We start from the raw sequence: 15,724 nt of genomic DNA on the forward strand, positions 1-15,724 counted from the left end.
AAGTAGGGCATAATAATTTTTTTCTTTCTTCTTTAAACGCAACTAGTATTTGCTACTGGACGCTTTAAGTCTGTAAATTAAATAACAGAAAATGAAATCAGATGAAGTGCAAAAAATATCAACAATATTTTTCTTTAACATGTTCTTTACCAGCACTTCATACTATAACAAACCATTTTTGCACTTTATCTGATTTTTTAAAATTTAAATTACAGAGATAGAGCCTACTTTAAGGTTCACCATTTGCAGTTGTTACTCTAATATTGTTCAATAGCGAAATTTTTGTTTGTTTGAATGGTTGTGTAGCATACAATATGGAGCAACAAAAAAAAATTTTTTTTTAAAGTGTTGGACTTTTGGTAATTTTTGCCACCATTTTATTTTGTATTCATAAAATATTATAAGAAAACTAAACTATTCAATTAAACAACTTAACTTAAACTACTTAATTACCTTCAATAAAAATCCACTTTTTGTGTTTAAAATATATTTAATTTTAAAAATCTGATTTGAAGTAAGAATTTTGAAAAGCCAAGAAAGATTTAGAAAGAAACTTTAATTTTTTTATATTTTATAACCGTCGTTGAACAACCGATCCAATTTTCGGGTTTACCACTACTAATGTTCACCTCCATAGCCTTGTAATTTCGAACTCCAGAAGACAAGGGAACTCCTAGACCCAGAATTGGGAGAAATTTGCCTTCGTGGAGTAGTTTTAGTTGGAACTAAACCGCATTTGCGTTACATGGAGAGAAAAACCACGAAAACCTTCCTCGGTTAGCCTGACGGCAAGGGGAGTCTAACCCATAATCCGACTACTACTGAGAATATTTTATATCAGCACTATGATCGATGCAAGCCAGATGCGGAGTTCGTATCGACTTGCAACCCCTGGAATTCGAACCCGGTTCACCTTATTAGAAAGCGAACGCTATATCACCTGAGCCATCATGGTTTAACTTGAAACTTTAATAAACGTTTCGTATTGATGACGTTTGAAAACAGATTGAAATGAGTGAAAAGAACTGAGATACAATTTGTCGTATGGAAAACCCGTTTAAAACTATCGATAGAGTTAAAGAAGATTGGGATCTGGAACACTCATTTTTTCAGCAACTGGTGAGCGTAGAATATCATGCTTAGCATAAAAAAAAAATGATCATTGGAGTTCTGAAAAATTAGCAAAAGTTCCTTCCCTCTATGGAAACACTTTACCCTGACATCTTTCTGTTACATTAAAAAAATTCTATTTCTCACACTTCAAACCACACCACAAAATGGCTGAATGATAGTGAAATAAATATTTTAAAGTTGCCTGCATCATCCCCTGGTTTCAGCCTCACAAAGGGTTTGTGAGGAATAATGAAAAAAAAAATGAAAAAGAAAACAGAAAAGAAAATGGTTAAAGAATTAAAGGAAGATTTGTTAAAAATATGGGACGAAACTATCAACGCTCTTAACTCTCTCGTTGAATCTGTGCGAATACGACCTCAAATGATTATTAGAAGAAAGCATTTACAACTGATTTATCTGCATAATGCTGTGTAAAGATAAGAAATCTTGAAATGACTTTGAATTTGAGATTTCTATTTTTCTATTATTTTTAAATAAAGTATTTTTTTAAAATTTCAAATTCATTGTCTGTACTGTAGTTCACGCAGACCTATAGGGGATCTTCACGCTTCAGAACTTAATTTTGTAATTCGAAGAGGTTACCTCAAATATGTAAATTAATAAGAGCAGTCGATAATTAACTTACGAAATCGGACACGAGAACTTTCTTTCCCTGAATAAACATACCTTTTTTCGACAGATTCGGATTTTTGATTTCCCAAAATATAGGGCAGCAATCTGTGAAACAGGGTCCCACTATTTTGATTACAAAAGTTGTCCAATGTTTGTACCCCAAAATGTTAATTTTATTTTTTCGTCATATATCGCCATAACTCAAGGACTTTTTTAAGTGAATCGAAAAATTTTTGCATACGATTATAAAATTTGTTTTCCCTCATATAATTTCAGGCAACAAATGACTTTTAGTTAACATTTGTTATTTTTGATTATTTTATTTAATAAATAGTAAAAAAAAATTGTCAGTAAAAAATAAGCTAAATAGCAAAACAAAGTTGAATAGTAAGGTATACAATATTTTACACCATTCCAATGATTGTAGGATTATATGGCAAGATGCAAAATCTTATGAAATCGGTCGTATAGTTTCTGAAAAATGAAATTTTGAAAATAAGATTTTTTTCTTCAAAAATTCGATTTTTCAGGAGCTATTCCGCAGATTTTGTTCAAATTTTGTATTAAGCTATGTAAAATTAAATTTTCAAATTATTTAAAAAATTGTATACCTTACAATTCAAAATTTTTTTTCACAATAATTAAATAAAATGCAATAAAAAATACTGAATATTTACTCAAAGTAATTTTTTAAACTCAAAGTAATTTTTTGGAATTAGTTTCGGATAAATGAATTTGGTTGCCGTTGACCATGAAGTTGTGGTGCCTTAACCCCCCATGACCCCCTGGGGGTGGCTTTATCTTACTTTGCTTTTTTACAATTGCCTACAAAAAAAAAATTCAAATCGCAAAAAAAGTTCTCGATATATGTCACTAAATCAAAAAATAAAATACTTTGTAAATCTTTCGTCACCAAGCTATTGATTTCACAGACTGCAGCTACCCCCTTAAATTTTAGAAGGAAGCCGCACTCCGTGGAAATCTGAACTCCTTAGAAAAAGCATGTTTATTCAGAAAAAGTACGCTTTTGTTCATAACTTAATCCTGTTTTACATTTTGTGCCAATTCAAAATTGTTTCGACTGTTATTAAATAAAATAATGAAAAATAATAAATGTTCCCGAAAAGTTATTTTTTTTCCATCGAATTATCTTTTGAAAAAAGATAGTGTGATATAATTATGTGAAAATCTTTTTCAATTCGCTTAAAAAATTCTCGAGCTGTAGCGAAATACGCAAAAAGTAAAATTAACATTAAGGGGTCCAAACTTTAATTAGCATATTTGAAGTCACCCTCTCGATCAATTAGATTGAGTCCTATAACGTGAAGATCTAACAATAAGATAAAAAGTTATTCAGAGTGGTCCTCTTTTTCAAGGATTTTTTTCCAGGAAGTGGTGATAGAAATGAGAGATTTTGGCACGGCTTTTTTAATTTTAGGAAAATAAAATATCTGAATCCTGACTTGCCGTGGTTTTAAAATATGCAAAGTGTTCTTTTGAAGGCACTTTTTTAAAGGGCGGCCCGCTCTTCCTGCTCTTTGATGCGCCCTATTTGCCCTTTTAGTAAAAATAAGCCGCCATCTCATTAAAACACAACCTTTTTATTCATACTCCATTAAAAAAATAATTCATCGTTTAAACACAGTTAATTATACACAGGAAAAATTTTCTGTGTTTGTAGGTTTAATTCTGATTACTATTAAAAATATTTATTTTGTCAGAATTATTTTAAACTGGTTAAATTTTTATAAGTTTCGTGTTTTTTTTCGGAGGTATATTAATGAATTTAAGTAATTTCAAAATTATTTTTAAATACTTTTTCTTTTTTTAAAAAAAAGGTATCTTTAATGTTTATTTTCTCATAATTTTCAGCTTAAATTATAGAAGAAAGCTATCAAGTTATTTATTAATAAGAATTTTTTTTTAGTTTGCTTTTTTTGGAAGAAAAAAAATTTTTGTGCACAGTGATTGTCTTTTAGCATGCTTCATGTATTTTTATAGACTACAAATTTTTCTCTCATTTAAATAATGAGTGAAGATTAATTTTTGAACTATAACATATAAAATAGTATAAAAGGGTAATTTAGAAATTTTTATGGATCAAATTCAGTTATAGCATAACATTACATATTTTGATAAATTTTGACGATGTTAAGTGAGTGCCCTTTTCTGTGAGGAAGCGACTTGGTCTTTTTTGATTTATACGTGGAATTTTGCAACATGGTCTAAATACATAACAGAATCCGACATCTCTCGTGAAAATTTTAAATCATTATCAATGTTCTAGTTATTAACTCCATTGCTAAATACTGAAAATTATTCTTAAAAAGACATTTATAAAATTGTCTCTATGTATTCCTTAAGGAATTTTAATATATATATTTTTGTGATACCACAATGGGCATTAAATATTCCCCAGCTTTTAAAATTTCTTACATTTATTTTTTTAATCATTCTTAATCGAATCTCGATTAAATTAAACCAAGTATTTAATTTTTGTTACATTTTATAAAAAAGCATATATGAATATTTTATACTTTTCTTAACAGTCAATGTAATGGATAACTTTTTATTTCAATACAAATGTAAAACTCCTTAATTCACTGTCGCGACTAAATCGAAAACAAAATGTATTTATAACTCTTTATTTCTTACCACAAGAATGTTTCACTTACATAGTTATACCATTTCTCACCGTCTTTTTGGCGATTAGCCTTCGCCAAATTATCTTCAAATTTAATATTGATTACGGTGGGTCGGGTTTATTTTTGGCTATTTTATCTTTCGATAAATCGCAAACCTCTTCCCATGCTCCTAACTGTCAGTTGAGGACAATTTCCTTACTGATAATTTTCAATTCTTGTTGATCGGCCAACAGTTGAATTTATATCTTCACCGAAATTCTGGATGCTAAAAGAATGATTCTCTTGATTCCTTTAAAGGACTTTATTTTATAATTTTGGAATGTAGCCATGTTAATTATAATAAGATTTACATATTAAATCCTTTTTTCCTAAACGATTTTATTTATTTTTCTGCTATAAATATCTCATTTTCGTAACAAAATTCAGATGTATTTCACACGGCCAAGATTTCTACTTAAATTCTACAAAGAAACTGCATCCACTATACAGTAAAAGAATTTGGACTATACTACGGAAATTCTAGAAAATAAGAAATAAATAAAACGCGTTCCTCTGTTAAAGATATTTTTACACTACGACTATGATTGAAGTTGATCTAGTAAAAAAGTGCGGTAAAAAATCCGAGAGCAACAACCATTTTCCCAACGGATACAAATAATGTAGGAAAAGTATTTTATTTGTAAAGAAAAAAGTATTCACATTTATTATATTAAAAGTATTTACTAAATTTAACTTAAGTTATTTCTAAAATTTTTAGGATTTTCACAGAAATAATGTAATTTTTGTTTTTTGGTTTCACGTTATTTTTACCTTCTAAATAAAACAAGTTTTACAATAAAGACAAAATACATCCAAGAGGCATTGTCAATTTCAAATTCGCTGACGTATATCAATTTCATGTATTGTATGTCCCGAAAAAGACCGATGATTTGGAAAATAAATGAAATGAAAAAGGAAGATAGTAACTCACAGTCTGCTGCGTTTTGCTTAGGAAACCAAATTTACTTTAACTTTTACTTTATTATAACTAACTCTTATTATAATTGCTTTTTTTAATATCATTTCGATGCAATGTAATTATTTTAATGTTTTCACTTTAAAATTCATAATTGATGCAAAGTTTTGCTTTTTGCAGCGTTTCGTAATATTTTCATTAAAAGGAACTGCATTAGTAATATATTTCTCAAGGCACTATTTCTATAAGGGCTTTCGCTTGAAACAAACATTTTTTATTCGTACTAAGTTTCAAAATTAGTTAAAAAGTTCGCGAATCGATGGCAATGCTGACTGAAAAACTATACAATGTTTGCAAAATAATTAGTTACTGCAACGAGATTTTGTATGAAAAAAAATTTACAGGTGTTTGTGTAAATATTTCTATTGGAATGACTTGACGTAGCGTCGAAACACGTTTAACAGTTTTTCTACTTAACGAGATTGGTTGACGAACTTAGTAATTAACTCTGGAATTCGGTGAAAAGTGAACATCTTGTTTCCTAAACACCAAGTAGTATACCTGACGTGTTAATTTCCCTCAGTTTTACATTCATCGAGATTTGAAATCGTTGGTCATGTTAGGAATGTTGCTTATTAGGTGGATGCTTAATATTCTAAATAAAATCAAGAAACTTAAACAAAAGCTCTTTAAATAGAAAATTTACAAAAACATTAACATTTCTCATAAAATCTGTCCATAATTATCCATCAACTGGGAGTTTTATTAGTTTATCCAGTCGTCAAGTTGTTGTTTGCATCCACTGCGGCAGTAAGAGGTCCACGAGAAGATAAAACGCAACCAATGAGTCCACCGAAAACACTGAGGGCAGCAAGCGAACTGAGACCATCCCTCATACCACCTTCAGGAATAATAGGCAACGCAGTAACTATGACAACTCCAACTGCAACACAGGTAGCGCAAACACCCAATCGGAAGCTTCCACTGTTTTCCATGATTTGGCTGCAGACAATGTCACAAATGTACTAAAGAGAGTAAAAAATATCGGGTAAGGTTATCATTAAACAGGAAAAGGATTTTATTTCTTGCATGTTAAAGCACTGAAAGTCATCTGCCCAAATTTTCTCTTATTTATTCAGTCACTAATCATTGTTTTTAAATTATTTTTTATTCATTGAATTGAGTTCGATTGAAATTTGTGAATTTTGAGGTTGCAAGTATTTCAAAAAACTTGAACTTTGATGAATTTAAAAAAAATTTCAATTAAGCACAATTCAGTGAATAAATGGAAACAAAAAAATATTGAAAAAATATTCACGGGAAACTGGAAATTCCGGGAATATATTTCTCCAATGGAGAACATGAAGGAAGTAAAATCCTATCGAAGTAAAACTGGTTGCAGCAATTAGTGAGAAAAGGCAACAGGTTACAGGAATTAGCGTGAAAAGGCAACAAGTTACAGGAATTAGCGTGAAAAGGCAACAAGTTACATGAATTAGCGTGAAAAGGCAACAGGTTACAGGAATTAGCGTGAAAAGGCAACAGGTTACAGGAATTAGCGTGAAAAGGCAACAGGCTACAGGAATTAGCGTGAAAAGACAACAGGTTACAGGAATTAGCTTGAAAAGACAACAGGTTACAGGAATTAGCGTGAAAAGGCAACAGGTTACAGGAATTAGCGTGAAAAGGCAGCAGGTTACAGGAATTAGCGTGAAAAGGCAGCAGGTTACGGGAATCAAAGTGGAAATTTAATTGGTTACAAGAACAATCCCACATATAGCACCTTTTTGAAAATTCCTGTTTTTCAAAATCTGTGGTTTAATTAATTCAGTAAATGTTAAAAAATCTACATGTAAGTCAGGAACATCTAGAAAAACTATCTAGGAATATGATCGCAAACGTGGTGTATATGCTCTCATGATCGCAACACCAGACAAGATCACAGAAAAGATAATTTATGGACAAAGACGTTACAAAGAGTTTACAAATTATAAAAAAGTCTTCAAATCATAAAAAAAAGTTTAAAGCCAGGTAAAGTTGCGATCTGCAGCATTAATATCCAACTCTATCGCTAAGGCAACACATTGATTTGCTGGGCACATTTGCAAGAATGTAATGCGTCGAGTTTGCCACCCTTTATTAACTATATGGTTCTTTCTTGTTCCGTTTCTGACATACATGTAGAATTTTGAGCAACAGTTTTAAATCACTATAAAAAGCATTAATTTCTATAAAAGAATTTCCCCCTTATTACCTTATAGTTTCTGTCACTTTAACACGGTCTGGAGTTGATATTTTCCCAGCTTCCAAAAATATTACTTAAAGCTTCTGAAGTTCTGTTTTTTTTCCAGCGTTTTTGTGATAAATAGAAGAGTTAAGAAATAACTAATTGTTTCATTGCCAGACTGCGAATTTCAAGGAACAAGGTGTTTCATTGCCAGACTACGAATTTCAAGGAACAAGGTTCGAGTAAGAAGAATGGCGAATCAGAAATCGCAAGTTCGGAAAACCATTGGAAGAGGGAGAAAGACTAAATTCAGAAGTAGAAATTTAAGGTTTTAAGCTAAGCTCTGTAAAAAGGGTGTTTTTTTTTCTTGCTTTTCTGAACTTTATTTCTTTATTTAGAAGTTTATTTCGAATATTTAAAATAATTCAAAGATAAATTTACATATTAATTATAGGTGTAAGTTTTCTTTCACCTTTTCTTATGCAAGTGTTTTTGATTGGACATTATATGCTTGTATCATATTTAGACAGATCCAGATTAGATACATATTAATTTTCAGGATTTGCGGTAATCGTAGTCGAATGTTTGTTTTCATCAAAATATACATTGAATATATTTTGCATATTGAAAAGCCCGAAGAAGACAAGACTAAAAGTGCAGCAAACAAACTCAGAATTGGCACTTTCTGCCCATTTAAAAAACGCAGGAAGACAAAATACGTATGAGACTACTGCAACAGGGCTATTTGTGGAGAGCACACTTTGCATCTGACAAAGAGTGCAAACGATAATTTTAACCTTATTTCTATTTTTTAATTGAAAGATTATAATTCTTTTTGTATGCTACGCTAGTTTGTTTGAAATAAAGAAAATATACTTGTTTCTAAATCGTAGTCTATTAGTCTAGTGATTATTTTACAGATTAATATTGAAAAGTATCTAGTGTTACAGTGATAACGGACAGCGAAGGACAACAAGTAAAAGCGAAAAAAGTTGGAATTTTCTCAACATGTCGGTATATGCCATTCAGTTTTGTGCACGATTTCGTAGTGTTGATTAGTACTAATTTATTGATTTAGTTCTTTTTTTACCTTGTACGTAAATTCAGTTAGTAATATAAATACAGATAACATGCATGCAGTTACTAATTTAAGAAGTAAAAAATTATGCAACGAAGATTATTATGGAACAATAAGAGAAGCTTCAGTAAATTTAGTTCATGTATTTAATGAATTCATAAAATATTGGATTTGAGATATAACTTCACAATACGATGCAATTTTTATCCACTATTGTTTCTTAATATACAGTTACATAACCTCCAACGTTTGATGTTTAGGAGGTATATTTTTCAAACGATAGTTAATTGAAGCCGACATTTTTAAATTAGTTTTTTGAAGTAGAATTTTTTCAACGTTCAATAGCTCATATAAACATCAGCATATGTGACAATCGGAATTTTTATGTATCCGTATAAATTATTTATGTGTATTGGTGAATAAAATTCTTTCAAATCTAATTTCTCAAAATATTAGTATATTACGTCAGCTACCATTGGGAAAAACATTTTCTGAAGCTACCGAAATTCCAGAGTAGTTAGAGGATACATCACTTATGAAACATTCCTTGGTAGTAAAAAATTTCTTAGAAATTCGCTGAGTTAGAAAAGATTGAATGTAATAACTTCTTACCTGTTTTCAAAACTCAGTAGACAGGGGCTGCTAGGTTTTCAGGTGAACGAGGAGAACTTAAAATCTAAGAAACACCAAATTCCTTAACTTCGAATATTCTTTTCTTGGGTTCTTGGATTGGGTGAAGGACAGGATCTTTGCTTACAGTCACTCGAAGAAATATTTTTTCGAGTGACTGTATTCTTTTCCGAACAGTGAATTACTCATATAATACGTCATCAGATCATTCCAGTCTGATTGGGTTGATATGCTACTGACCGGAAGTCAGATTGGGCAAGTGCTTAAAATCTTTGACTATGGAACAGAAGGGCTCGTTCGTTCGTTCGTTGTAGTGGAACTGGGCGTCTAAGGCCTTACGGCCCTTTGGAACAGAAGGGCGTAATAAATAAATTACTTTTAACTATAATTATAAATAACTATTTAGTAACAGAAATATTTATTCCCCTTATACAATAATAATATGACTTTGAAATATATTATATTACATATTTGTAACATAAATCTTCAGACTCATGTACGCTTTGTTCGAAATTTGTTTGTAAGCCTTCATCAAGTTCAAAGAGGTGCCTCCTTGGTCGACCAGTCATGTTTAAGGTAGTGGATTCGAGTCCTTCCACAAACCAAGATCTGATTTTGTGATGTCCTTAACTATTAACCTCTAACTTTTGCTATTTGTTCCGAACAATGAGCCGTTAGTGTTAGTCAGGGAAACATTCCTGAGAATGATCCAAAGACATGAAATCACTTTTTTGAACATTCTTAGGGAGGATGTCTTTCTCGACGACCTGTTGTCTAACGACCTGGGAGAGAACTCGAGCACTTTGCGGGAGAACAATTTAATAAAAGCCGATACCGTGAACACTCGGTCCCTTCGCAAGCTGATCAATGTGACCACCTTCCTGTTCACTGAGAGCTGACAGTGATGTCGTTGATCTACTGGAACCGTCTTTTACGACCAGTTCATCGAGGTTCTTAGGTAATTTGTTGCACAATGAGCTATTGCCCACCCCACTGTGTACAGTGCTGACGTAAAGTATCCTCAATGGTAGTTGAATCATGGGTTGGAGTCCCCTTGTTGCCAGGCAAACAGTGGAAGGTTTTCGTGGTTTTCCTTCCCATATAACGCAAGTGCGGGTTAGTTGCATCAAAGAGTCCTCCACGAAGGCAAATTTATCCCAAAACTTGATCCAGGAGTTCCCTTGCCTTCTGTAATAGGTTCAAAATTACGAGGCTACGAAGTTGAACATTAGTAGCCGTTTTGGAGCCCTAAATTGGGTCGGTTGTTCAACGACGATTATAACGTATATAACTTTGTGCTGTCCTTCTCTCATTTGTGCTATGTCTTTAAGGGTTTACAAGATGTTTTATGAAGTGAGCATGCAAACTTGAATATACCTGCCATTGAATTAGTAGATAAATCAATAAATTAATCGAAAAATGAATTCAAAGAGCGGCTGATAAACTTGTTGCCAAGTTGAAAAACAGAAAATATTAATTAAAGAAAGACAATGCAATGTTACGTTGGGATTCGCATCCTCTACCAACAAGCTGCAGGGCGATACCTTTCACCCCAACTGCCAAAACTAAACCTCATTTAAGTTACATTAGAGTTTCAAAATGAGATATTAGTTATGGTCTCGAAAGCATCCCCAAGCATCCGAAAACATGTCTTTGCAATTTTGATCCTCTGCAGAGGTTATGGCACCCCGACCTTGGTAGCTCAATGACTTGTGTGCGAAGTGGACCACTCTTCGGTAAAGCAATTTAACGAGGGCCGCTATACCACGCTCCCTCCTACCCTTCGCAGGATGATCTAATGGGTTACCCACCCACTAACTGACCACTCTGACTGACTCTTGACGTCCCGCAGTGGACTGATCGTTAAGACACGGTTCCCAGCAGATCACCGAAGTCAAGCATCACTGATTGCTGTCAGTGTGCGGGTGGGTGACCACTTGGATCAGTCTGCGCAGGGACCGAGGGTGTGCGGTATTGGTCCTCGTTAAACTGTGCTACCGTAAAGTGCTCGACTTCGCCCTCAGGTCGTCGGGCTACCGAAGCGGGGGGTGCCATCTCCTCCGCAGAGGATCAAAATTGTGATGGCATGTCTTCGGATCATCCTCCGGGACGTTTCCCAGACCGTCGCCAATAGCCCATTGTGCAGCTCTAGTGCGACGTAAATGAACAACAGCAAAATTTGAAGCATAGATCTTCTTTATCATTATCAACTCAACTCTTCTCACCTACCTGGATGTGATGTAGAGGATAAAAGCGAGAAGTCCTCATGTGAGCTGGGATTGGATAGATCTGGGTGTTCCATATTCGTTTGTGTGCACTCCCTTGGTTTAAAAACTTCTGTAATATTTTGAAGTAAGATATGATTTATTTAATATTCAGAGTTTTTTTTAAAATTTATATTTCAATGTATTAAAAGTTGCAACCGAAATGATTCACTTTTTGGACTCAACGCTATTATGTATATTTGACGCGATTATTCCTTATCGTAACATATAATATGCAAAATTAATCAGTGATAACCGAAATAAAATGTGCAATTAATATGACTAAATTAAATAGAATAAATAAATATTTCAAATAAATAGAAAAAAGTGAGCTGTGTTGTGACTTATAAACTATGTATAATTTAAAATAAAAGCAACTATATAATATTAAGGACCGGAATAATTGAAGATGAAGGGGAAGAACTGTTTATAATTGTTACTATGTTTTGTTACAACCTTAGGATAATTCCATATTTAGATACTACTTCTAGAGTCTGTCAAACTACTTCTAGAGATTAGTCAACATTTCTGTTTCTTGGAATAACGTTGCGGTGTCTTTTTGTGTTCTTGCAAACTTGACAGATTCCAAAAGATTTACACCGGGCACATTTTACATTGTGATCTTAACAATTATAGATAGTAGAGTTCAAGTATTTTAAAAAGAGTTTCATGTTAAAAAGTCTTCATTTTTTTTAATAGGATTCTAAAAGTAAATGTAATTTAAAAATGCACAGTTTAAGTATTATAGTATAAAGAGGCTGTCCCAGGCGTCTCTAAATAAACCTGTAAATAAAACCTGCGAAAATAACATTTTATATAGAAGTAAACTTCTGAGAAACAGTTTAAAAGTTATCTACATTTCTCATGCAATGCAAAAGTTGTTTTGTTTCTTTGACTATTCGGTTCGCCGCTCGACACTGCTGGAATCTATTTACTTTACAAAAAATAAAGAGAAAAAAAATCAGATTCCCCGGAAACAAAAATTATCAAAATCACTAGGAAATTTTAAATGCTATAACCCTTTGAGTCCAGATAAATGTTAATACCTTTTTTTTCCCATTACCTGAAACAATAAACCACAAATGTTCTTAATTTAATAAAACTGACTTCATATTTTCTTGCACCATTTTCTGTATTAGCATAGAGGACTCTTAATATAAATAAGCAAATCTTTACTTATCAGTTGTAAATGTTCCTAACTGTGAAGTTACGAAAATGTCATATTAAAGTAAAATCAGTATTTCGTGTGACAACAGTCGTTGAAAGAAATTTAAAGATTATTTGATTTGCACAGAACTGAGCTCTTAATTTTAACTTTAAATTTTGGCATTTTAATGCTTTGTAAAATTACCAAATTATTAAGTAGTATAGTCTTTTAAATAGTTTTTTTTCAAAGTACTTATCGGAAATGTTGACCGTACAAAGTATTTTGATATAAATTACTTGAAGAAATAACAATTAAATTTAATTATTTAAAGGAAACTGCTTTGAGTCTCAAAGCTTTTGGAAATAACTCAAATGGTGGCTACGCAATGTTTTATTTTAAGCAAAATTTACCATTATTAGACTTTTTTTTATAGGTATAACTGGCTCTTTTATTAGTTAGGCATTTTAAAATTGCTCGAACTTTAGCTTAAAACTTTTGAAACTTCAGTTATTTATAAAGTAGCCCAAAAAAATCCTTAAATTTCCTTAATTGAGCTGATGTAAATCAGGCTATACAAATCTTGCAAAATGTTTAAGCTTTAGGTACTCGTTTCATGGTTTTAAAGATCATATAAAGTCTACTTAAATATGGAATGTAACAATAAACCTGTGAGCAGTGTCGCTCTATGTATCGTCGAATTCAACAGTTGTCAACTTTAAAGTATACTCTGAAACTTAGTTTACTAACATATGCTTGTTAGAATGTAGAAAATTTAGGAAAGTTAAACTTTTATTGCTCTATAAATCCCATAACCTACCATCAGCTGTTTTCTTATAAGTAACATTTTCCTTTCCTAAAAGAAAAATAGTTACGGATAGATAATAGTTACGTTTATAAAGGAGAATTAGTTAATAGAAAAGTGGTTACAGATAACTTATTACTCTGCGGGAAAATAATAATTGAAATGGATTTGTTACCAGTTTTTATATTCTGGGTAAGTAATTGCCCTGAAAAACGTGAGCATCTCTTTTGCAGCTAGAAGAGCCTTAATTCTAAAGTAACAGAATTTTTCTGGTCAGCTACAGTTGTGAATCTTTTTTTTTCTTTCTTTCCTAAATTCAAATATGAAAATTCTTTGTTCGAATACTCTTTCAGCAGCGAGAAGTTATGGTTTTCACTAAATTTGATCTAATACGACTTTGTGTAATTCTTGTTCTTTGCCGTAGCCTTCACGACCCCAGGACCGCAACAGGCTGTTGTAGGAATGGCGTAATTTTATCTCCAACAAATTCTGATACGTTGTTCAAAAAAAGTTATGCTTCTCATCGTTGCTAGGAAACTGAAAAAATTTAAGTCCTTCTGTGCATATATTGACTTTCCCTTGTAGTTTTACTAAGCAGTAAGATTTACCTTTTAACATAATGCTCCCTCTGTAAGTAGGAAATTGGTTTGCCTGCATAAGAAAGTTTCCTGGTTTTTCTTGTGTTTAAATTAATCTTTAAATTGGCTGGAGTAACAAAACATGAATTCTTAATGTAATTGACAAGGTAAAATGTGTTTAACTTATTGCATAAGTTTTTAAATACACTGCTAATTTTTCTAAAAGTCTAATTTGATCTAGAATGTATTTCACTCTGAATTTAGACCACTCTGATATACTTTGTTACGAAACTAAAGGGAAGAAATAAACTTAAACTTGAGTACGTTTTTACTTCTAAACACTAGAAATTTTATCACTTATGTTTTTAATATCTGTCTTTAGTTTTGTTTCATGCCTTCAATATTTTTCTAGGAAATTCGACTCTTGTAGCCGTGCGGAGAGATGAATAGATATACTATTGCTTTAATTGTTTCCGCTATACTGGGAACAATTGGAAGCGTTTTGTTTATGACTGTACCTAATGATACTGTCAAATGTGTTGGCATTGTATTGACTATTGGATGTTCCTACCTTTTTTTATTCTTCATAATCATGCATCATATAGCTAATGCACCAAAAATCACTGTTCCGGATTGGTCGCAGCAGATTTCTTCTCAAAGTCCTGTTGCATATAGGTCAGAGCAGATCTCCTCTCAAAGTTCTGTCCGGGACAGGTCACAGCAGGTTTCTCCTAAACAGAGTCCTGTTCATCATAGGTCACAGCCGGTGTCTGCTCAACAAAGTTCCGTTAGGGATAGGTCACAGCAGGTTTCTCCTCAACAAAGTCCTGTTCAGGATAGGTCACAATAGAATCCTATATCAACTCAAACTTGAAAACGCTGAATAAAGATCAAAGTGCAAACTATGCTGGATTGGAGTTTTAGAATATTGTATTTTGTGACTGTTTTTAAACGATTTGTTTGTACTATTTAATCAAAAGTAAAGTTCTTCTTACAATTTGCAAATCCATGACTTGTGTTTGATTTGTAAAGAGTCTTTTTGAAAATTTAGTACTCAAAAATCTTGGGAACTACTAAAGCTAAAACATGGTAAAATGCTTTCGTAAACTACTAAGTAATGTTAAAACAAAATTTTGGACAAGTTTATAATTTTTTTTATGATAGTAATTATAAACTCTGTTAATTTGAAATCTTCGTTTTCTTTGATTAGAGAATGCCTAAAATTAAACTAATTTTCACTAAAGTGATTAACAAATTTTAGAATATCAAAGAATCTGGATATCTCAGTTTTGAATGACTACCTTCAGATCCCTTGAGTTTTCTTTTTTAAAAAAAGTTTACTTAAAATTTGTTTTAATACAAAAATTAATCTAGTGATTAATTCTTTTCTATTTGCCCCATCTTTGAAATTGAAAGGTATGATATTTCTCTAATAAGTAGTTAACTGCACTAAGCTGATATATTATCTTAGTCTGTAGTGCTATATAACTTTAGTCAATTTAATTGCTTTATTCGGTAACTTTTACAAGTAAGCATTGAATATCACTCGGCTCAGTGGTTTCTTTAAATTATTTGTAATTGGTTTTCTGTAGCGAAAAACTGTTTTTAGGTCCTTTAATAGAAAATTAAATTATTGAAAATTTAGCGATTCA

At 32.0% G+C, this 15,724-nt stretch overlaps 2 long non-coding RNA genes across 2 annotated transcripts; one reads left to right on the forward strand and one right to left on the reverse strand.

Annotated features, from left to right (window-relative positions):
* Window positions 1-6,020: 6,020 nt before the first annotated feature.
* Window positions 6,021-10,761, reverse strand: LOC122272551 (uncharacterized). The gene is made up of 2 exons (XR_006227129.2): window positions 9,264-10,761; window positions 6,021-6,371 (listed from the first exon to the last, which is right to left on the reverse strand). It is a non-coding gene; the product is annotated as an uncharacterized lncRNA (long non-coding RNA).
* A 747-nt stretch (window positions 10,762-11,508) lies between these two features.
* On the forward strand, window positions 11,509-15,077 carry LOC107447910 (uncharacterized). Its single transcript, XR_001584589.4, has 2 exons — window positions 11,509-11,633; window positions 14,485-15,077. It is a non-coding gene; the product is annotated as an uncharacterized lncRNA (long non-coding RNA).
* The last annotated feature ends 647 nt before the right edge of the window (window positions 15,078-15,724 follow it).

Source organism: Parasteatoda tepidariorum, chromosome 2, assembly GCF_043381705.1.
Source record: "Parasteatoda tepidariorum isolate YZ-2023 chromosome 2, CAS_Ptep_4.0, whole genome shotgun sequence".
Lineage (NCBI taxonomy): Eukaryota > Metazoa > Arthropoda > Arachnida > Araneae > Theridiidae > Parasteatoda > Parasteatoda tepidariorum.